The sequence below is a fragment of the Phyllobates terribilis genome, unplaced genomic scaffold (genome assembly GCF_046119375.1).
Source record: "Phyllobates terribilis strain yellow unplaced genomic scaffold, ASM4611937v1 Scaffold_1017__1_contigs__length_469563, whole genome shotgun sequence".
NCBI lineage: Eukaryota > Metazoa > Chordata > Amphibia > Anura > Dendrobatidae > Phyllobates > Phyllobates terribilis.
Window position 1 is genome coordinate 264,884 of NW_027363777.1, and position 24,034 is coordinate 288,917.

Genomic DNA, 24,034 nt, shown 5'->3' on the forward strand with positions numbered 1-24,034 from the left:
GTCCCAGCCGAGTCGCCTCCAAAGAGGAAGCAGGAAGAAGCGAGACATGGACCTGCCCGCGGAGCCATTCTTGACTTGCAAAGTCCGGCGGACACAATCACACACAAAAGAGGATCGCAGGAGGGTGGGGATATCTGGAACGCCCTTCCCACCCTTGCGAGGCTCCTTGTACATGACGGCCCGCCTGACTCTGTCCATCTTGGATCCCCAGACAAAGTGAAACACTGTCCTGGTAATGGCCCTGCACACAGTGACGTGTGGGGGCCAGGCCTGCGCCGTGTACTGCAAGACGGGCAGGACCTCATTACGCAGGACGAGTGCCTTACCCTCACAAGTGAGGTGTCTGAGGCTCCAGAGTCCGATCCGTTGCTTCACCTTGGCCAAGCGTTCTTGCCAGGACTTGAGGGCCGCTCCTTCCTTCCCGAACCAGACTCCCAGCACCTTGAGGAAATCCGGTTGAATGTTGAAGGGGAAGGGGGCGGAGGAGGCCGGCTGCCAATCCCCGAAGAGCATGGCTTCCGACTTCCTGCAGTTGACTTTGGCCCCTGAAGCCCGGCCGAACCTCTCACACGTCTGGACGAGGGCGTCGACTGAACCACGATCAGCGCAGAAGACGGTGACGTCGTCCATGTAGAGCGAGCACTTGACCTCATGTCGTCCCGGACCCGGTGCGGTGATCCCTCTGATCTCTCCATTCTGCCGGATAGCCTCTGCGAAGAGTTCTATAACACAAACAAAAAGAAGAGGTGATAGAGGGCAGCCTTGTCTGACCCCAGAGAGGACAGGGAAGGGGTCAGTCTTCCAGCCGTTCACCAACACCGAGCTGTGGATATCAAAATACATCAGACGGACATACGAACAAAACATGTTACCCAAACCTAACCGGTGCAGAGCTCGGCCCATGAACTCGTGGGAAACCCGGTCGAAGGCCTTCTCCTGATCCAAGGAGACCAGGGCCGCGTGTGCGCGGCGGACCTTGATGTACTCGACCGTGTCCCGCACGAGAGCGAGGCTGTCTGCGATGCGACGTCCAGGGATGCCGCAGGTCTGGTCCGGGTGGATGATCCGTCCGATGACCGTCTTAAGTCGTGTCGCCATCGTCTTGGCCAGGATCTTGTAGTCCACGTTGAGCAGAGTGATGGGACGCCAATTCCTCAGGTCGCACCTCTCTCCCTTCCGCTTGTACAGGATCGTGACCATTCCTTCCCTCAAAGATGGAGGCATTCTACCCTCCACCACCATCTCCTCGTACAGGTCCAACAGGTCCGGACAGATGAGGTCTCCCAGCGCTACATAGAGCTCCGCTGGAAGACCATCACTGCCCGGGGTCCTGCCGGTCCTAAAGGATTTAGCGGCAGAGAGCAATTCGCCCACCATCAGAGGTTTGTCCAAGGCTGCCGTGCCTGCAGGATCAAGATGGTTAGTGATACCTGACAGGAACTTATCAGCAGCGTCGGGGTCGGTAGTCTTGTGGGAGTAGAGTTCGCTGTAGAAGTCGCTGACGACCCTCATCACGTCCTCCTTCCCACGTCGCATGTTTCCGCTCTCGTCTCGCAGCTCGTTCAGGGGCGTGTGACCGGCATGAAGTTTCCTGAAAAAGAATGAGTTACATTTCTCACCCTTCTCCAGATTCTCCACTTTGGAACGGAAGATGATTCGCTTGGACTCCTCCTCAAAGTGCCTTTTCAGGCTCTTCTTGGTCTCCTCCAGCTCCTCCCTCACGTCCCAGCCGCAGTGAAGAAGGTCCTGCAGCGACCGCAGCTCGCGCTGCAGCCCTCTGAAGTCCCTCCTCTTCTCACACTCCTGTTGTCGACCCTTGGCCTGAAAGAAACAGCGAAACTCAAGTTTAACATATTCCCACCAATCAGAGACTGTTTGGAAGCTACCCTTGTAGGACTGCCACATTGCGTAGGCTGCTCTCAGCTCCTCCACGACTTCATCCTGAGCCAGCAGAGCACAATTCAGCTTCCAGGAGCCGGGGCCGGACGGAAAACCGTCGCCGAGGACACCTTGTAAGTGAATGGCTCTGTGGTCGGAGAAGAAGCAGGAGACCATCGAGTGCCTACTCTGCCTGACTGCCCGAGAGGTGAACACAAAGTCAATCCTGGAGCGGAGTGAGCCATCGGGTCGGCTCCACGAATAGTTCGTGGAGCCTCTCCCCATGGAGCCCACCACGTCCTGAAGAGAGGCCTCGGTTACCATCTCGATGAGCAGCTTGGACGTGATGTCCAACTTGGCAGATGTGCCAGAACTACGACCGTCCTCCTCGATGGGGCAGTTGAAATCCCCGGCCATCACTAAGGTCCTGGTGGTGGCAAGCTGAAGCCGCAGGGTCTGGAAAAGCTCCAAACGCTCATTCTTCAGTGGGGACGCATACACGTTGATGAACCTGACAGGTTCTCCCGCCCAGTTGCCATCTACAACAAGAGCCCTGCCGCAGATGAGCTCCTGGACGGACTCAAGCGTGAATGCGCCCCCCCTGATCAGAATTGCGACCCCCGCAGACTTGCAGTCACCCCCACCGGACCAGTAGGATGGACCGTGGGACCACTCCCTGGCCAGATGTTTGAAGGACCTAGAGGAGGGAAGGGAACATTCCTGCAACATATAAACATCACACAACTGGGAAGTAAGGAAGGCATAAATAGTCTGACGTCTGAACTTGTCCTTGATGCTCCTGACATTAATGGAAAATAAGTTAATATTAGCCATCATGTAGGGAAAAAAGAAAAAGTTAGCGCAGGCAATACACCTTAGTTACCACTCCGGTCGGGTGGTCCCTCGTCGGTGTTGACTGCTGGTGACGGGATCACCAGCAGGCCCTCTTCCTCCATCTGGTCAAGCAGCGCGGCCTCAATCTCGGCGACCACCAGTTCCTCCTCTTCTGGCTCGGCCACCAGGGTCTCAACCATGTGCTCCATCTCTTCTGGCTCAGGGAGGGTATCCTCCTTTTCGCCTACGAAATCCAGAATCTTCTTTTTGGAGGATTCAGTAGCAGGGCTGTCCTCCACCTTCCTCTTTCCCCGGGTTGGAACTGGGGAGACAAGAAGGGGAAAATCCTCCTCGGAATAGATAGCGGCGGGTGGAGGAAAGGTTAATTCCACCGCTACCATGGTCTGGGGAGGGAGAGTGGCTGCCGGGGCAGGGGAAAGGACACCTGCTGAGGAGTAGGGGAAGGAGGAAGAGGAAGTGGAATCCTCAGCAGGGGTGGCCGGGGTGGGGGGGGATTGGACGGGGGTGGCAGGGGGAGGGATCGAGAGAGGGGTGACAGAACTCTTACCCTCCTTTGACTTTTTCTTCTGCTTCGGAGCTGCTGGGACCGTCGCTGGGGCTTTGGCCACCGACTCCTTGACCGCTTTGGCCTTGGTCGTCTCGGCCTTGGCCGCTGGGGCCTTGGTCGTCGCGTCCTTGACCTTCACAGGCCTGGTCGTCGGGGCCTTGTCCTCCGTAGCTGGGGTCGTCGCAACCACCGATGCCCAGGATCTCTCACGCCTGGGGCAATCCTTGTACAGATGAGCCGCCAGCCCACACAGGTTGCAGGACGTCTTCTTCGGGCAGTCCTTCGAGCTGTGTCCCGTCACTCGACAAATCCTGCAGGCATCCTCCTTGCAGTCCTTCATCTCGTGGCCGTTCTTGCCGCATCTCCTGCAGTTCCGCGGCATGTCCGGGTAATAGATGAGGCCGTAGGAGTTGCCCAGGGAGAATGTCGGGGGCAGGTGCCGAAGTCCGTCTGAGTACGCCAGGTCCCTGTGAAGTCTAACGGTCACCGACCACTTACCTGTCCAGAAGCCGAGTCCATTCAGGATGTGAGAGGGTTCCTTCACAACCAAACAGAAGCGTCTCAGGAAGGTACAGATGTCTTGGCCTGGGGTGTGCGGGTTGCGCATGGAGACCGTGATCCTCCTTTCATCCCTCTGGATAGGGCAGCTACCTGTAAAGGCAGAGAAAGAATTATCCGGTCCTTTTGCGCTTACCATTTCCCAGAACCTCCTGCAGGTGTTCACAGTGGCAAAGGTGACAAAGAAGATCCCCGTCAAGAAGGTCTGGATGCTGAGGGTGTCCGACCTGGAGAAGCCTCGATCCAGCAGCATCTTCTGGCAGAACACGTCCGAGGACATGTCCGGCACCCTCCCATCCACTTCCTTCAGCTTCAGGGCCACCGTCTGCCGCATCCATGGCTCCAGGGCTGGAGCTTCGTGGCGGGGCTTCTGGGGTCCCTTCTGCTGGCCAGTCGTGGAGGCAGAGTCCTTGGGGTCAGAATCGGCTCCTGGCTGGGCCCTCCTGGCTGTCCCCAGCTCCAGGCTCTTCTTTTCGGCCTTCCTCGCAGCGCTTGCCATGGCTTTCCTCCTGCAGTTACTTCTTGGAGCTGGATCTGGAACTCTTCCCGGAATGGGTGGAGCTATGCAGATTCTTCTCCCGTCGTGTTCTGGACAAATTCCCCGAAAGGTCTTTGTCTCGATGATTTTCTTCCTCGAAGATTCCACAGGACAGCCCGATTCTTCTCCGAGTCTTCGTCTTCTTCTGGATTCTTTAGAGCTTCTTCCTCCCACCGATATCCGCCTTCGTTCTCTGATGTCAGCTGGGCTCCGAAGCTCTTCTCCTTCCGAGTTCGATCGCTCTCGTCAAGTGTAGATCGTAGCTCTTGTGTTCTTAAAAGAACAGATACTACACTTGATCTTAGCCAAAAGGCCGAGAAGCGATAACCAGAATTGGTTTCAAACTACGGAGCCACCCAAGGATCCTGAAAAGTCCATTTGTGGAGATGAGCTCCTGGACTCCCGTTAAGAAGACATGTTGTCAACCTCTAGATCCCTTACATGCCTGCACTTTTCGGCTTGCTGCTGCTGCAATCCACGCGTTTTAGATCTGCATAACTCCACCTCTTTAAACACAGCACCTTCACCCCCTGCTGTTCCCACCCGCCTCAACACCGTTGGAAGGGAGGAGAACCAATTAAGGCGGGGGGTGGGGTGGAACGAGCAGCTGTCTACCCTTAGCAGGAGGGCTCCTGATTACATACCTCTCCTGCTGCTGCTGCTGCTGGCTGTCCAGCAGCAGACTGAAGGTGGCTGCTGCTGTGCACAGGTATATAAAGGCTCAGAGCCTATTATGACACGCGCAGCCAGCGTTCCATTGCCACATTCCATCTACTGCAGGCAGGATACCTGGCTGGCTGAATGTCGCTGAGAAGCTCACAGAGACCGCCATAAGCAACAGTTTAACAGAATGCCACAGACTAATCAACCAAACTTTTTGGGTTGGGTTCTCTTTTATAGTCTGCAGGCATTAAATGAAAGAAGTCAGTGTTCCAGCAGAAGGAGACAACGTTTCAGAAAAGGCATTGTAGCAAACCAAAAAAGAAATTTTAAGCGCAGCAGAGTAACCAGCGCACATACCTGTTAGCTCAGGTGAGTTTAAAAGGCTGCTGTTGATAACAAGGGCATTTGCTAAATAGATGGTGTGTGTGCAACAATATACTGAAAGGTCAATTATATTGTGCAGCTTATCTCACCACCTGTAGTTATTTAGGTGAAAGCTCCAAAATGCTTGCCTAATATGTCTGTTTATCCAAAAGGAAGTAAAAAGGGAGAGCTAGAAAGATAGCATTGCATCACATTACATGGCAATGCAATGCACAGTTGCTGAAGTTGAACCAAAATGAGCTTGTAATCTGGCTTCTGCAACTTTGAACATGAAAAATCCAATGAGGAGAAGAAAAGCAAAGCCAAAGAGTCCATCCCAAAATCCGACAAACAAGCAAAATGAACAAAAAACATTGAATTCAATTCTTTCTGATTTTAGAAACTGCATTAAAGAAGGGGTGCACCGGTCCTGGAGATACTGCAATACCAGGTCAATGCGTGGAGTGGACAGAGCAAGCTCTTTTTCCATCTCCCTGTTCTAAAAATCCATTTAATATATGGTCCCCAGATAGGGGACGTATCAGATATTAAACTGATAAGAACAGATTTTTTTTTTATTTTTTTTTTTTTTTTTTTTTATATATATATATATATATATATATATATATACATATATATTTCCTTCTTTCCTTTTTCTTAACTTTCTTTTTAACTTTTTTTTTTTTTTTTCCTGTAATTAATATTTGTATTTTTCCAGAAAAAGATTTTCAATGACAACAAAGGCTACACAGTAAGTATATTCCATTCATTTTGCTTCCACAATACATCTGCTTTTCTTATGCCCAAAACCATTTTGTCCTTCCAAAAATACATAAATAAATAACTTAGACACAACTTAATACACTGTTCAACAGACACTTCATTATGTTTAAAAATCAAAATGTTTCTCACCTTCCAAATTGCCATCTTTACACATGTTATAATCACCCACACCACCTTAAAATCTTCTTCCTTTACACCCATCCCATAGAACACCCTGTTAAAATCTAAAAAATTAACATTACTCACAGCTTTAATCAGATTGCACATTTTCCTCCTGACTTTTTGTGCAAACTCGCAATTCCAGAATACGTGCATAGGAGTCTCACTACCTCCACATCTCTGTCTTGGACATTTTTCAAAACGAACAAGACCACGTCTATGCTGAAATTCTCGTGTCGGTAAGCAATCCTTTATTATACACCATAACAAATCTTTATGTTCATTTGATAAGAACACATAGTTTACATTCAGCCAAATCCTGTCCACTATCTTTGGCATAAAGTGCTCCACTGGACTAGTGTTTAACCTTCCTTCCAAGACTTGTAATATCTTTTTATGACACCTCAGTACCTTAAGATCAAAACCTTTTAGATCATAATCTCTCAAAATCTTTTCCAGCACAACATAGTTACTTGGGGGTAAAAATCTATAAGGTCTATTCAATCTCATGTCCACCCACTTATATTTTCTTATATAGAAACCCAAATTATAAATAGAAAAGGCTTTAAGCTTCGATTCTGACCCTAATAAAATATTTATGCAGTTTGCCATATACTTTGCATATAAAAAGGCTTTGATATCAGGATAACCTTTACCACCTTTCTTTTTTGGCTTATACAATTCTTCGCGCTTAACCCTTTCCATTTTTGATCTCCATAAAAAATTAAAACATACTTTAATAATTTTTTTCATCGCATTGACAGGTGGAATAAAAATGGTTGCAACATATAAAATCATTGGGAGTAAAACCTGCTTGATAATTAAAATCTTCCCTTCCAACGTTAGCTCTCTCAGATTCCAAAAAGACACCTTTTTCCTAACCCTCTCCAACAGTGATTCCCAATTTTTTACATTTCCACACTCTTCCGAAAAATAGATGCCTAAAATCTTTGCTTCAAAGACTCTCAATAATTTACAATCGGATTCTAAGATAAAACCGCCCATCGTTAAAACACCAGATTTCTCCAAATTGATCTTAAAACCTGATGCCGCCCCAAACCATTCAACCGTTCTTAAAACCCTATTCATACTTCTTAAATCTTTTACAAAAACAGTCACATCATCCATAAAAGCCACCACTTTAACCTGCTCTCCCCAACTCCCAGGAATAAAAAAAACATTAATCACTTTGTCTTTCCTAAAAGCAGTTAAAAGAGGCTCAATCGCACAGATAAAAAGAATAGGGGATAAGGGGCATCCCTGTTTCACCCCACAATTAATCTTTACACTTCCAGATAAAAACCCATTTACAGATACTTTACTAAAACATGCTTGATACAAGGATTTAATACGTTTACTAAAATCATCCGGGCAACCCATTCTCCTTAAAACATCGAATAAAAAATCATGGGCGACTCTATCATAAGCCTTTTCAAAATCCAGAGTAATTAACGCCATCTTCTGTCTTCTATCGGAAACATCCCATATTATGTCTCTAATTAAAATCAACGAGTCACTGATCTTCCGCGTTGGAACTGCACACGTTTGGTCTATATCTATCACCGAACTCACCACTTTCTTTAATCTATTTGCCAACAGCTTCGCATAAACTTTATAATCTGTATTTAAAAGAGTAATCGGTCTCCAGTTTTTTAGCAATTCTCTATCACCTCTTTTGTATAATAAAACAATTACCCCCTCCAACCATGACTCCGGGACACGACATAAAGACTCAACTTTTAAAAACATTTCATAAAATTCATTCCCCACAATATCCCATAATATTTTATAAAACTCAATGGGTAACCCATCCGACCCTGGTGTCTTACCGTTTTGCAATGTATTAACTGTATTAAAAACTTCTTCTTTTGAAATACCCTCTGATAATAATAATTTATTTTCCTTAGTAAAACATTTATCCAACCCTCCTAAAAAATGCTCCTTCAAAGACCTATCTGTATTTTTTGCTGAAAACAGGTTATCATAAAATTCTTTCACTTTCATCTTTTTCCCCTCCAAACTCCTTTCCCCCTCTAAAACCCCCATAAAGGCCTTTTTCTCACAGATTTTTTTAAAAAAGAATTTAGTACATTTCTCGTCTTCCTCCAACACCTTCACACGAGAATTAAAGATAATTTCTTTTCCTTTTTCTCTCAGACATTTTTGAATTTTTTCCTTCGTCACCATAATTTCCTCCTCCACATTAACTCCATTATTCCTAAACTGATACAGACACTGTAGATTTGCATTAAGGTTATTGTATGACTGTCGCTTATCCGCAGCTTTCCTCTTGCCTACTTCCATAAAGAATAATTTAACTTCCTTTTTCATGTAGTCCCACCATTTAAAAGTAGAGTCAAAACATTTCTTTTCTAATTTCAGTTTCTCAAAGAAAAATTTAAAATCCTCCCTTACCTCCTTATGCTGTAACAATGATACATTCAGTTTCCAATGAGACGGCCTTTTTCCCTCATCCGCCTCTACCATCAGTGTACATTCAATTATTCTATGATCAGAAAAAGGTGCTTTATGCGTTTTAAAATTAGAACAAGTAAAATCCTTGGATATAAACAAATAATCTATTCTCGAGGAACAACCTCTTCCTTCCCAAGTAATTTCATACTCCTTCTTCTGCCCGTCCAACCACCAAGCATCTTTTAGGTTAAAAGAAGATAAAATACCCTTGAGACAAGAAACCGAACCATCTTTTACATTATTTAGTTGACAATTAAAATCTCCCCCTAAAATTACTGGAACTACACCTGGGATAAAAAGCTGCAAAATTTCAAACAAATGTAACCTTAAAACTTTTTCTGTATTGGCATAAATATTAAAACATCTATATTTCTTCCCATTCCTTTCTACATCCACTCTTAGAATCCTACCAGGGTATATTTCTTCGTAGTTGGTAATCTCCCATTCCCTGGAACATATAAAACCAACCCCATCACTTCTGAATTCATTCCCGCCTGAAAAACATAAATTACCCTTCCATATACCCCGTAAAAAATCATAATTTAACTTCTTTGACAAATTACATTCTTGAAGAAATACAAAATCAAAATTTTCATTATTAAAATAGTCATAAATCACAGTTCTTTTATATAAGTCATTGAAACCCTGAACATTCAGGGAAGCCGCCCTGATCATCTTTTAGTGACTGGCACCGGGCTATCTCCCCCGCCCTCATCGGATTGCAAAGCACTTTCATCGATACTCAGCCCTTCCGACTCTGATGTACTGGAAATGTCAAAATCCTTTTCACAAGCAAATACTTTTACTACACATGGCCCTACACCACGCTCTTTATCATCTACACTTCTTTTCAACATTTTTGATGAATCCATCCTTTCCTGACCACAGGGTATACTCTGAGATAAAAACTCCCTAGGGGAAGGCCCTATTACAGGCAGGCTTTGACTTTTCACTACCACCACCTTTCCCCCTGCGCCTCCCTTTTTTACTTCACCCCCTTGTTCTTTTATATTACTCTCTTTGCTTGGTGGAGGGACTTTCTGCATTAATTGTCCCACACCCACCAGCACAGACTTCAATTCTTCAATCCTCCGTTCTTCATTCTTCTTTTCTTCTTTCTTCTTTTCTTCTTTCTTCTGCTCTTCCTTCTCCCGACCTTCTTTCTTCTGCTCTTCTCTGTTCTTATCTTCTTCTAACTCCTTCTCCTTCTTCCTTTCTTCCATCTTTCTTTTCTCATCCTCCTCCGACCTCCTCCCTCTCTCTTCTTTCTTTCTCTTCTCTTCTTCCGGTGTTTTCTTCTTCTTTACTTTTCTCACCTCCTCCATTTCCTGCTCATCAGTTCTCTTTTCACTTGCTTCCTCACCATCCTCGGCTTCATTCTGCCGATGTTCTGATGAAGTATCCATCTCCTCCTCGCCTCCTTTCTTCTTATTTGGACATGCATCCTCCTGATGAGCTGAACCGGGACACCTACAACACTTTTTGCACACAATATCCAAATGTCCATATTTACGGCACCCATAACAGTAATTAGGCATACCCGAAAAAAACAGATATCCACGGCTACGATTAACATAGACATTTGGTGGTGGTCTAAGTACCCCACCTTCTTCTTCTGGGTCCTTCTTGAAGGCTACCAGAAAAAACCTTTTTCCGTTCCACACTCCGAACCTAGTTTCCCCACGTTTTCTTGGGATAACTTTCTCACAATATGCACTTAGATAGTTTATTACTTCACTATCAGTAACAAATGGACTGAACAAATGTATTGTTAGCAGTTTCATGGAGAACTGAAAGGAGGGAATCACTCTCACTCCAACAAAAAGCTCGTTCTCCCTATTAACTTCATAGAGAGTATAGGCTCTTTCACACTGAGAGTTCCCCATTAAAGTTAAATCATATATCCCTCTCGAAAAAAAGGATTGAAAACAAAAAAGTTCCTCCTTTTCAATCTTCAGAAATTTACAAATCTCTCTGAAGATAAACTCGGAATCCTTTTCCTGCCGATAACCAGGAGCCACCAACAAACGGAGTGTATCCTTCAAAGGATAATCCTCTGAAAAATAGTCATTGGAATTGTTCTCCCGATTTTCCCTCCTACCTCCAAATGGCCTCTTCGATTCCATATTCTTTTCCTCCTTCTTTTTCCACAGATGATCAGGAAAAAAAACGACACAGCAGATCGCAGCTCCACCCGGATTTCAATCCTCTTCGTCCTACCGACCTCCACACCACGAAAAAGAACCGTCCTCCAGGAAGAAAAGGCAAATCTAGACTTTGCTCCACACCCAATAGCAGCAGCTGGACCAAGATCCAGAAGGCCGAGTGCAAAGATCCACCTAGATCACCTTGGCCAAATGACGCAACCCACTACAGATCGCAGCCAAAAGGCCGAGAAGCGATAACCAGAATTGGTTTCAAACTACGGAGCCACCCAAGGATCCTGAAAAGTCCATTTGTGGAGATGAGCTCCTGGACTCCCGTTAAGAAGACATGTTGTCAACCTCTAGATCCCTTACATGCCTGCACTTTTCGGCTTGCTGCTGCTGCAATCCACGCGTTTTAGATCTGCATAACTCCACCTCTTTAAACACAGCACCTTCACCCCCTGCTGTTCCCACCCGCCTCAACACCGTTGGAAGGGAGGAGAACCAATTAAGGCGGGGGGTGGGGTGGAACGAGCAGCTGTCTACCCTTAGCAGGAGGGCTCCTGATTACATAACTCTCCTGCTGCTGCTGCTGCTGGCTGTCCAGCAGCAGACTGAAGGTGGCTGCTGCTGTGCACAGGTATATAAAGGCTCAGAGCCTATTATGACACGCGCAGCCAGCGTTCCATTGCCACATTCCATCTACTGCAGGCAGGATACCTGGCTGGCTGAATGTCGCTGAGAAGCTAACAGAGACCGCCATAAGCAACAGTTTAACAGAATGCCACAGACTAATCAACCAAACTTTTTGGGTTGGGTTCTCTTTTATAGTCTGCAGGCATTAAATGAAAGAAGTCAGTGTTCCAGCAGAAGGAGACAACGTTTCAGAAAAGGCATTGTAGCAAACCAAAAAAGAAATTTTAAGCGCAGCAGAGTAACCAGCGCACATACCTGTTAGCTCAGGTGAGTTTAAAAGGCTGCTGTTGATAACAAGGGCATTTGCTAAATAGATGGTGTGTGTGCAACAATATACTGAAAGGTCAATTATATTGTGCAGCTTATCTCACCACCTGTAGTTATTTAGGTGAAAGCTCCAAAATGCTTGCCTAATATGTCTGTTTATCCAAAAGGAAGTAAAAAGGGAGAGCTAGAAAGATAGCATTGCATCACATTACATGGCAATGCAATGCACAGTTGCTGAAGTTGAACCAAAATGAGCTTGTAATCTGGCTTCTGCAACTTTGAACATGAAAAATCCAATGAGGAGAAGAAAAGCAAAGCCAAAGAGTCCATCCCAAAATCCGACAAACAAGCAAAATGAACAAAAAACATTGAATTCAATTCTTTCTGATTTTAGAAACTGCATTAAAGAAGGGGTGCACCGGTCCTGGAGATACTGCAATACCAGGTCAATGCGTGGAGTGGACAGAGCAAGCTCTTTTTCCATCTCCCTGTTCTAAAAATCCATTTAATATATGGTCCCCAGATAGGGGACGTATCAGATATTAAACTGATAAGAACAGATACTACACTTGATCTTAGCCAAAAGGCCGAGAAGCGATAACCAGAATTGGTTTCAAACTACGGAGCCACCCAAGGATCCTGAAAAGTCCATTTGTGGAGATGAGCTCCTGGACTCCCGTTAAGAAGACATGTTGTCAACCTCTAGATCCCTTACATGCCTGCACTTTTCGGCTTGCTGCTGCTGCAATCCACGCGTTTTAGATCTGCATAACTCCACCTCTTTAAACACAGCACCTTCACCCCCTGCTGTTCCCACCCGCCTCAACACCGTTGGAAGGGAGGAGAACCAATTAAGGCGGGGGGTGGGGTGGAACGAGCAGCTGTCTACCCTTAGCAGGAGGGCTCCTGATTACATACCTCTCCTGCTGCTGCTGCTGGCTGTCCAGCAGCAGACTGAAGGTGGCTGCTGCTGTGCACAGGTATATAAAGGCTCAGAGCCTATTATGACACGCGCAGCCAGCGTTCCATTGCCACATTCCATCTACTGCAGGCAGGATACCTGGCTGGCTGAATGTCGCTGAGAAGCTCACAGAGACCGCCATAAGCAACAGTTTAACAGAATGCCACAGACTAATCAACCAAACTTTTTGGGTTGGGTTCTCTTTTATAGTCTGCAGGCATTAAATGAAAGAAGTCAGTGTTCCAGCAGAAGGAGACAACGTTTCAGAAAAGGCATTGTAGCAAACCAAAAAAGAAATTTTAAGCGCAGCAGAGTAACCAGCGCACATACCTGTTAGCTCAGGTGAGTTTAAAAGGCTGCTGTTGATAACAAGGGCATTTGCTAAATAGATGGTGTGTGTGCAACAATATACTGAAAGGTCAATTATATTGTGCAGCTTATCTCACCACCTGTAGTTATTTAGGTGAAAGCTCCAAAATGCTTGCCTAATATGTCTGTTTATCCAAAAGGAAGTAAAAAGGGAGAGCTAGAAATATAGCATTGCATCACATTACATGGCAATGCAATGCACAGTTGCTGAAGTTGAACCAAAATGAGCTTGTAATCTGGCTTCTGCAACTTTGAACATGAAAAATCCAATGAGGAGAAGAAAAGCAAAGCCAAAGAGTCCATCCCAAAATCCGACAAACAAGCAAAATGAACAAAAAACATTGAATTCAATTCTTTCTGATTTTAGAAACTGCATTAAAGAAGGGGTGCACCGGTCCTGGAGATACTGCAATACCAGGTCAATGCGTGGAGTGGACAGAGCAAGCTCTTTTTCCATCTCCCTGTTCTAAAAATCCATTTAATATATGGTCCCCAGATAGGGGACGTATCAGATATTAAACTGATAAGAACAGATTTTTTTTTTTATCGAAAGCCCGAATTCGTGTACAAAACCCGAGTGCGCTTAAAAAAGTGACAAGTGCCACAAAAAAAGTGCACTAGGATGCTGGTCTTCTTGAAACCCTCTCCAAAAGGAGAAGGGTCCCCCAAACCATTCCCCGTCCCTCCGAGCCAAAAGGCCACAGCGAGGAACAGGGACAAAAAGCCACCTCCAGCCGAAGCCAGAGGCGACCCAATCTTACCCCCAGCACCTGCCCGAGTTCTCACCCGAGCAAGGCACTGGGAGCCAAAGACTGTGCTCCCCTCCCGGAAGAGGGGAGCCAACAACGCTCTCCTCCCGAAAGAGGAGAGCCAGGGGGGTTCAGGGGGGAGCGGAACCTGATGGCCACACACTCCCCCCCTAGACCTGCCAAGAGAGGAACCCGTAAGGGAACCGCATCCCGACAAAATCCTAGTAGGACGTGACACACGTGAATAAGTGGACACACAGTGACAAAGAAATTAAATAAATAGTGAAGGTTTCACAGTATAATACTGCCCGGACCTTCGACCGGGAATTGAAAAATTCCCCATCCTAAGGCCAGAAGGACCGGAATAAGGGTGTGTGCGAAGAAAGAAAATTTGAAGTGCTTGTGCAAATGTGCCATAAACTCAAGTGGGGTTCCCAATCCCAGTGAGTTAAGGCACCCCAGGGTCACCACTCCTGGGGCACTTCACACTTCGGGCTTTCGATCTTCCCCGGCCCAATGGCGTCGATCCTGGGGGGCCATGCTTTCCACCAGATGACTATATTAGCCACCTGGCGTACTAACAAGCGCCTAAACCCCAGTGTGCATAATGTATCAATCTACTAGGGCGGCCAACATCCAAAACCGCCTTTTCGAAAGATACTACACTTGATCTTAGCCAAAAGGTCGAGAAGCGATAACCAGAATTGGTTTCAAACTACGGAGCCACCCAAGGATCCTGAAAAGTCCATTTGTGGAGATGAGCTCCTGGACTCCCGTTAAGAAGACATGTTGTCAACCTCTAGATCCCTTACATGCCTGCACTTTTTGGCTTGCTGCTGCTGCATTCCACGCGTTTTAGATCTGCATAACTCCACCTCTTTAAACACAGCACCTTCACCCCCTGCTGTTCCCACCCGCCTCAACACCGTTGGAAGGGAGGAGAACCAATTAAGGCGGGGGGTGGGGTGGAACGAGCAGCTGTCTACCCTTAGCAGGAGGGCTCCTGATTACATACCTCTCCTGCTGCTGCTGCTGCTGGCTGTCCAGCAGCAGACTGAAGGTGGCTGCTGCTGTGCACAGGTATATAAAGGCTCAGAGCATATTATGACACGCGCAGCCAGCGTTCCATTGCCACATTCCATCTACTGCAGGCAGGATACCTGGCTGGCTGAATGTCGCTGAGAAGCTCACAGAGACCGCCATAAGCAACAGTTTAACAGAATGCCACAGACTAATCAACCAAACTTTTTGGGTTGGGTTCTCTTTTATAGTCTGCAGGCATTAAATGAAAGAAGTCAGTGTTCCAGCAGAAGGAGACAACGTTTCAGAAAAGGCATTGTAGCAAACCAAAAAAGAAATTTTAAGCGCAGCAGAGTAACCAGCGCACATACCTGTTAGCTCAGGTGAGTTTAAAAGGCTGCTGTTGATAACAAGGGCATTTGCTAAATAGATGGTGTGTGTGCAACAATATACTGAAAGGTCAATTATATTGTGCAGCTTATCTCACCACCTGTAGTTATTTAGGTGAAAGCTCCAAAATGCTTGCCTAATATGTCTGTTTATCCAAAAGGAAGTAAAAAGGGAGAGCTAGAAAGATAGCATTGCATCACATTACATGGCAATGCAATGCACAGTTGCTGAAGTTGAACCAAAATGAGCTTGTAATCTGGCTTCTGCAACTTTGAACATGAAAAATCCAATGAGGAGAAGAAAAGCAAAGCCAAAGAGTCCATCCCAAAATCCGACAAACAAGCAAAATGAACAAAAAACATTGAATTCAATTCTTTCTGATTTTAGAAACTGCATTAAAGAAGGGGTGCACCGGTCCTGGAGATACTGCAATACCAGGTCAATGCGTGGAGTGGACAGAGCAAGCTCTTTTTCCATCTCCCTGTTCTAAAAATCCATTTAATATATGGTCCCCAGATAGGGGACGTATCAGATATTAAACTGATAAGAACAGATACTACACTTGATCTTAGCCAAAAGGCCGAGAAGCGATAACCAGAATTGGTTTCAAACTACGGAGCCACCCAAGGATCCTGAAAAGTCCATTTGTGGAGATGAGCTCCTGGACTCCCGTTAAGAAGACATGTTGTCAACCTCTAGATCCCTTACATGCCTGCACTTTTCGGCTTGCTGCTGCTGCAATCCACGCGTTTTAGATCTGCATAACTCCACCTCTTTAAACACGGCACCTTCACCCCCTGCTGTTCCCACCCGCCTCAACACCGTTGGAAGGGAGGAGAACCAATTAAGGCGGGGGGTGGGGTGGAACGAGCAGCTGTCTACCCTTAGCAGGAGGGCTCCTGATTACATACCTCTCCTGCTGCTGCTGCTGCTGGCTGTCCAGCAGCAGACTGAAGGTGGCTGCTGCTGTGCACAGGTATATAAAGGCTCAGAGCCTATTATGACACGCGCAGCCAGCGTTCCATTGCCACATTCCATCTACTGCAGGCAGGATACCTGGCTGGCTGAATGTCGCTGAGAAGCTCACAGAGACCGCCATAAGCAACAGTTTAACAGAATGCCACAGACTAATCAACCAAACTTTTTGGGTTGGGTTCTCTTTTATAGTCTGCAGGCATTAAATGAAAGAAGTCAGTGTTCCAGCAGAAGGAGACAACGTTTCAGAAAAGGCATTGTAGCAAACCAAAAAAGAAATTTTAAGCGCAGCAGAGTAACCAGCGCACATACCTGTTAGCTCAGGTGAGTTTAAAAGGCTGCTGTTGATAACAAGGGCATTTGCTAAATAGATGGTGTGTGTGCAACAATATACTGAAAGGTCAATTATATTGTGCAGCTTATCTCACCACCTGTAGTTATTTAGGTGAAAGCTCCAAAATGCTTGCCTAATATGTCTGTTTATCCAAAAGGAAGTAAAAAGGGAGAGCTAGAAAGATAGCATTGCATCACATTACATGGCAATGCAATGCACAGTTGCTGAAGTTGAACCAAAATGAGCTTGTAATCTGGCTTCTGCAACTTTGAACATGAAAAATCCAATGAGGAGAAGAAAAGCAAAGCCAAAGAGTCCATCCCAAAATCCGACAAACAAGCAAAATGAACAAAAAACATTGAATTCAATTCTTTCTGATTTTAGAAACTGCATTAAAGAAGGGGTGCACCGGTCCTGGAGATACTGCAATACCAGGTCAATGCGTGGAGTGGACAGAGCAAGCTCTTTTTCCATCTCCCTGTTCTAAAAATCCATTTAATATATGGTCCCCAGATAGGGGACGTATCAGATATTAAACTGATAAGAACAGATTTTTTTTTTTTTTTTAATTTGGCTATCCCCCACATGGGGATAAAAACCGTTTATTTAAAATTTAACAAATTACAGAAATAAAACCATTACATCCACATTACACTTTCGGGACTTCAAAGAAAAATAAAAATTCCATCACAGCAAATTTTACAAGACTTCAAATATTCCATAGGTTAAAAAGCCATTTGCCTGCCAACGTTACATTCTTTTTCCTGTCCAATAAATAGTATATGTACATTTCACTTTTACAAAAGGCTAAAACATCATCTACTGGTAACATTTCATGTTTAAAAACAGCAATATTTCTAGCATTCCAGAGCGCTATCTTGGCACAATTCACTGTCTTCCACGCCATTATTTTTTGGTCCATTGTTGGGCATTCCAGAAGACCATATAACACTGATGCAAAATTAAAGTCCTTGAGGTCCACCATTTTCTCCAGCAGGGGGATTAATCTTCTCCAGAACTCTTTAGCAAAAGCACAAGTCCATAAAAGATGCTTCACTGTCTCTTCTTCTTGACAACCTTCTCTTGGGCAGATGGCAGACCTCACAAAACCTCTTCTGTACTGGAATGCCCGGCAAGGAAGACAGTGGTGTGCGCAGCTCCAAGACATGTCTTTCTGTACATTAAAAAGATAAGGGGCGTTAATCATTTTCCATATGTGTACAGTTTTGTCATCATCATAACGTTCAATATCACACAACGTCACATCAGTACTAATTTGTTTGAGTAGTGTCTTGCTGTTACATAGATCCCCTGTCTGTTTCTTATTCAAATTAAAATCAAGAATAATTTTCTTTAAAATCTCATAATGTGCAGGCAGGTTAAAAGCATAAGGAAAGGATAAAACCGTTTCAAACCAACCAAACCTTCTCATGAGAAAACCAGTGTTAAAACGCATAAAATAGGAAAGGTAATTATCTTTAAAAAGGGTTTTAAAACAGAAACAGAAAAAATGTATTAAAAGAAACTTATCTAAAACAGGGAAATCTTTCCCACCTTTAACCTTTGGCTTTGTCACAATTTCTCTTTTGAGTTTCTCCATTTTTGAGCCCCAAAAAAAGGTAAAACATACTTTTGTAATTCGTTTCAACAAATTTGTAGGAGGGGGGAACACCAAACTAAGATATAACAGGATAGGTAATATCACCATTTTTACAATCAGAACTTTACCTTCCATTGACAGCTTTCTCATATTCCACATGCAGATTTTCTGATTAATTTTCTGTGCTGCCGCATCCCAGCTATTAAAACCATTATTAGATTCATTAAAAGAAACACCTAAAATAGTAATGGAATCTGTAACTTCAATTGGTACATCATGTAAACGCATCCCCCCGACATTTAAAATATTACATTTAGTAAGATTAATTTTAAAACCGGAAACTGTACAAAAAGACTGAATTTGGCTTATCGTTTTTTGTATTGAAGGTACATCACATCCAAACACTGCTACATCATCCATATAGCTTACAACTTTAACTTGTAGACCGTTCCCTCCGGGTAAGGGTACTCCACATATTTGCTTATCCCGGCGTATTGTACATAAAAGGGGTTCTATAGCACATATAAAAAGCAGGGGGGACAAAGGGCAACCCTGCTTCACCCCTGATTTTAAAACTACCTCTTTTGTTTTAAAACCATTAACTAAAATCTTACTCGTACAATCATTATAAAAAGCTTTAAGAGACAATAAAAACCCACCCGGAATGCCCATTTTTTCTAAAACTTTAAAAAGATAAAAATGAGACACGCGGTCAAAAGCTTTCTCAAAATCCACCGCTAGGATTGACATCTTTGTCTTTCTGGTTTTTACATCTTCAATACAATCTTTCACCAGGTTTAAATTGTCCCAGATACTACGCCCAGGTACCCCGCATACCTGATTTGCATGAATTACTTTATGTATCACCTTTTTCAACCGATTTGCACAGATCTTAGCCATAATTTTGTAATCACTATTTAAAAGAGTTATCGGCCTCCAGTTTTTAAGATCCGTTTTGTCACCTTTTTTGTATAGTAGTGATACCTCACCTTTCTTCCATGAGTTGAGTAAAACCTTATTATTAAAAACTTCGGAAAACAAATTAAACAAATCATCTTTTAAAATATCATAAAAACTTATATAAAACTCTATGGGGATACCATCAGGGCCGGGCACTTTACCATTTTTAAAACTCTTCATGGTTTCTAAAATCTCTTCCTCACATAGAGGTTGGGATAAAAAACTTTGGGCATCAGCATCTAGGGTGGACTTGATCTCCCCCAGGAAAGTGTGTATTAAATCATGGTCTACAGTTTTTACATTAAAAAGATCATTAAAATAGACATTTACCTTATCCAATATAACGTTGATATTATTATCTCCATCTATGTTATCAATTATTGTTTTCGCCTGTTTGTTTTTCTTAAAAAAATACCTGGAACAAGTCTCATCCTCTGCTACGTGTTTTACCTTTGAACGAAAAATCAGTTCTTTTCCTTTTTGTTCCAACCACTTTGAAATTTCTCCTTTAAGACTCAATATATCATTACCTACATCCAGACCATTGTCTTTGAATTTGTACAATGTCTGTAACCTGATATTAAGAAAATTATAGATCTCAAACTTTTCTTTAGCTTTTTGTATGCTTTTCTTTATAAAGAAATCTTTAATGTTTATTTTCATTCTATCCCACCAGGAGCTAAAAGAAATATTGGGGTTTTTCCTTTTTCTACAGTTTACATAAAACTCAATAAAATCCGATAAAATTTGTGGATCTTTTAAAAGGGACACATTCAATTTCCAAGATTTCTTACCACATTTCTTCTTTCCATTAATCCTCACTCTAAAAGATAAAACCTTGTGATCTGAGAGAATATTAGTTAAAACTTCACATTTCACTGGCAGTATTTTTTCTGAACCTAAAACAAAATCTATCCTGGAGCTACATGTAGAATTGCTCCAGGTGAAACCAGCGTCTATAGGGCTATCCTTGTTACATTCTTTATACACATCAGTTAATTTACAATCATTTATAATATTGCTTAACATTCCAGACGTTTTGTCATAATTTCTACTCACGGAACCGGAGCGTCGGCTTTCGCCTTTTAAAATACAATTAAAATCACCTGCCAGGATAAAAGGTTCAGAAATGTTAATAAATAAAGGTAAAATTTCCAGCATATCAGCCCTTTCATTTTTATCAGGTGACCCATAAAAATTTAAAAACTGCCATCTTGTCCCATCAATAAAAGCCTTAACTAAAAGAATACGACCCGGTAAAATATCTTGAATAAAATCAATAGACACATTTCCCTTAAAAAGTATAGCTACCCCGGCTGATCCGGTTGCATTTGATCCAGACCAGACCGATGGACCATGTTTCCACTCTTCCTTATATTTTTTGTAAGAAATCTTATGAGGGATATGACATTCTTGTAAAAAGAAAACAGAAGCTGTAAAACAGGTTAAAAAATGTAAAACAGTAGCTCTTCTGGTCTTGGATCCTATGCCTCTCACATTGAGGGAAACACCACTAATGTCAGCCATCATAACAAATGGTTAGGAAGAAACAAAAACTGGACTTTACCTATCCGATGGACGGATCAGACCACTTGGACTTTCACCAACGCCCTCTTCTGAATCCACCGTTATCAAAGAGTCTTCATCATCGGAGAAGGAACATTCACTTAAATTAAGACCCGACGCTACTGGGGTGTAGCTCGGAAGGATATTGAGAGAAAGGTTACACTGGGTCTCCATAGGCTGACCATTTAGGTCCTCGTCAGGTGGGTCTCCGAGAGGCTCCGCACTCCCCTGCTGACCCGCAGAGGGTCGTAACACAGGGGCAGGCTGCGCACATGGCGGAGCCTCAGAGTCCCCGGAGGCAGCCAGGTTCGGGGCCCCACCTGGAGCAGCAGAGCCCCGGGACCTCGGGATTCCAGAGTCTACACCCCCGTGAGGGGATGTATCCATCTCCTCCCTATTAGCCACCTCCACGGAACCATTCTTTTTCTTATTATGAGACCTCACCAAATGCCACGTACCGCCCTCGCTCTCGTGAGACCCAGTGGGAATTTTGGGCTCGGTGTCAGCCTTTTGGCGCTCTTTTTTGGCCTTACCGACCGCCCCTTTATGATCTTTCTCAGCCTTCCTTTTAGCCTCCTTATGGTCTTTCAGCCAGCTCCTGGGCTCCTGTGAGTTACCTGTCATTGACTCGGAGGGATTGTTACTAGTTGAAGCGCCCTTATCACCTCCCGAGGCTCCAGGTTGTTGTTCCTCCTCCTGAGGGGTGGTCTGATTGGCCCGTCCATTCCCGGATGTCTTGGACTTCTCCTTTTGTTTTTGTTCATCCTCTCTGAACCTGTGAGGGCAAGAAAAATAGAAATGACCAGGTGTCCGACAAAAAGAGCATTTTTTTTCATTTGGGCACTCCTTTGTGTCATGTTCAGTACTGGCACAATTTCTACAAGTGGCACCACAACTATCCTTAGAGTGCCCATAGAGACCACAATACCTACAGAAAAGTGGCATTCCTGAGAAAAAAAAATCCCCATTAGTTTGCCCTATTTTAAATCGAGCTGGAGGAAGTCTCACACCTCCAGGGAATTTAGGGTCTCTTTCACATTTTACTAAAAACTTCCATTTTGAGGTCCAGATGTTAAACTCATTCAACACTTTCCCAATCAATTTCACACTTTTAAAATAAACTGACAAAAAGGAAATAACCTCTGGTGCTGTTATGAAGGGTGAGAAGATTTTCACAACCACCATCTTTACCTCATCCAGGACGTGCTCGATGATCTGAATCCCTTTTAGACCAGGGCTATTTTCTACAGACTTAACTCTGGACAAAACATCTTTGAAAATACCTTCGCCAGTAAAGGTTACATCATAATCTCCACGTCGAGGATAATCCTGGATAGAAAGGATTTCGTTGGTTCTGACGTGGAGCAGTTTCTCAAGCACGTCCTGGACTACATATCCCAGATTCCGTATATCGGAACCACCAGCCGTAAATCGGACCCTTATGGTGTTCTTAAGCCTCGCATATAGAGGCACGAGGTTGGGGTCAACCTCCATGGTATGGCGCAACAAAATGCAAATTGCAACCGCCTGCAATCTGCGCCTTCAGAGCTTTGAGATAAAGCACCTGAAGGCTGGGGGATCGCTGCCCGTTACCCTAGGACTAATCCCTCTCCCTAATAGCAGCAGGCAGGTGAAGCCCACCGAAGTGGACGATCCAGCCAGGCCAAGGAGAGGGGTACCTGAGTGCCCTTCAACTGAAACCTCCTGCTGTGAAGCACTTGGTCTCAGCCAAAAGGCCGAGAAGCGATAACCAGAATTGGTTTCAAACTACGGAGCCACCCAAGGATCCTGAAAAGTCCATTTGTGGAGATGAGCTCCTGGACTCCCGTTAAGAAGACATGTTGTCAACCTCTAGATCCCTTACATGCCTGCACTTTTCGGCTTGCTGCTGCTGCAATTCACGCGTTTTAGATCTGCATAACTCCACCTCTTTAAGCACGGCACCTTCACCCCCTGCTGTTCCCACCCGCCTCAACACCGTTGGAAGGGAGGAGAACCAATTAAGGCGGGGGGTGGGGTGGAACGAGCAGCTGTCTACCCTTAGCAGGAGGGCTCCTGATTACATACCTCTCCTGCTGCTGCTGGCTGTCCAGCAGCAGACTGAAGGTGGCTGCTGCTGTGCACAGGTATATAAAGGCTCAGAGCCTATTATGACACGCGCAGCCAGCGTTCCATTGCCACATTCCATCTACTGCAGGCAGGATACCTGGCTGGCTGAATGTCGCTGAGAAGCTCACAGAGACCGCCATAAGCAACAGTTTAACAGAATGCCACAGACTAATCAACCAAACTTTTTGGGTTGGGTTCTCTTTTATAGTCTGCAGGCATTAAATGAAAGAAGTCAGTGTTCCAGCAGAAGGAGACAACGTTTCAGAAAAGGCATTGTAGCAAACCAAAAAAGAAATTTTAAGCGCAGCAGAGTAACCAGCGCACATACCTGTTAGCTCAGGTGAGTTTAAAAGGCTGCTGTTGATAACAAGGGCATTTGCTAAATAGATGGTGTGTGTGCAACAATATACTGAAAGGTCAATTATATTGTGCAGCTTATCTCACCACCTGTAGTTATTTAGGTGAAAGCTCCAAAATGCTTGCCTAATATGTCTGTTTATCCAAAAGGAAGTAAAAAGGGAGAGCTAGAAAGATAGCATTGCATCACATTACATGGCAATGCAATGCACAGTTGCTGAAGTTGAACCAAAATGAGCTTGTAATCTGGCTTCTGCAACTTTGAACATGAAAAATCCAATGAGGAGAAGAAAAGCAAAGCCAAAGAGTCCATCCCAAAATCCGACAAACAAGCAAAATGAACAAAAAACATTGAATTCAATTCTTTCTGATTTTAGAAACTGCATTAAAGAAGGGGTGCACCGGTCCTGGAGATACTGCAATACCAGGTCAATGCGTGGAGTGGACAGAGCAAGCTCTTTTTCCATCTCCCTGTTCTAAAAATCCATTTAATATATGGTCCCCAGATAGGGGACGTATCAGATATTAAACTGATAAGAACAGATACTACACTTGATCTTAGCCAAAAGGCCGAGAAGCGATAACCAGAATTGGTTTCAAACTACGGAGCCACCCAAGGATCCTGAAAAGTCCATTTGTGGAGATGAGCTCCTGGACTCCCGTTAAGAAGACATGTTGTCAACCTCTAGATCCCTTACATGCCTGCACTTTTCGG

General features: G+C 44.5%; 5 non-coding genes and 2 pseudogenes across 5 annotated transcripts; all 7 read right to left on the bottom strand.

Annotated features, from left to right (window-relative positions):
• Positions 1-4,623: 4,623 nt before the first annotated feature.
• Positions 4,624-4,701, bottom strand: LOC141241633 (U2 spliceosomal RNA; annotated as a pseudogene).
• A 1,115-nt stretch (positions 4,702-5,816) lies between these two features.
• Positions 5,817-6,011, bottom strand: LOC141241615 (U2 spliceosomal RNA). Its single transcript, XR_012306347.1, has one exon. It is a non-coding gene; the product is annotated as a U2 spliceosomal RNA (small nuclear RNA).
• Positions 6,012-12,337: 6,326 nt separating this feature from the next.
• LOC141241468 (U2 spliceosomal RNA) lies at positions 12,338-12,528 on the bottom strand. Its single transcript, XR_012306208.1, has one exon. It is a non-coding gene; the product is annotated as a U2 spliceosomal RNA (small nuclear RNA).
• A 1,112-nt stretch (positions 12,529-13,640) lies between these two features.
• LOC141241597 (U2 spliceosomal RNA) lies at positions 13,641-13,823 on the bottom strand. The gene has a single exon (XR_012306332.1). It is a non-coding gene; the product is annotated as a U2 spliceosomal RNA (small nuclear RNA).
• Positions 13,824-15,819: 1,996 nt separating this feature from the next.
• Positions 15,820-16,010, bottom strand: LOC141241469 (U2 spliceosomal RNA). Its single transcript, XR_012306209.1, has one exon. It is a non-coding gene; the product is annotated as a U2 spliceosomal RNA (small nuclear RNA).
• A 1,115-nt stretch (positions 16,011-17,125) lies between these two features.
• Positions 17,126-17,329, bottom strand: LOC141241607 (U2 spliceosomal RNA; annotated as a pseudogene).
• Positions 17,330-23,710: 6,381 nt separating this feature from the next.
• On the bottom strand, positions 23,711-23,901 carry LOC141241470 (U2 spliceosomal RNA). Its single transcript, XR_012306210.1, has one exon. It is a non-coding gene; the product is annotated as a U2 spliceosomal RNA (small nuclear RNA).
• Between the last annotated feature and the right edge of the window lie 133 nt (positions 23,902-24,034).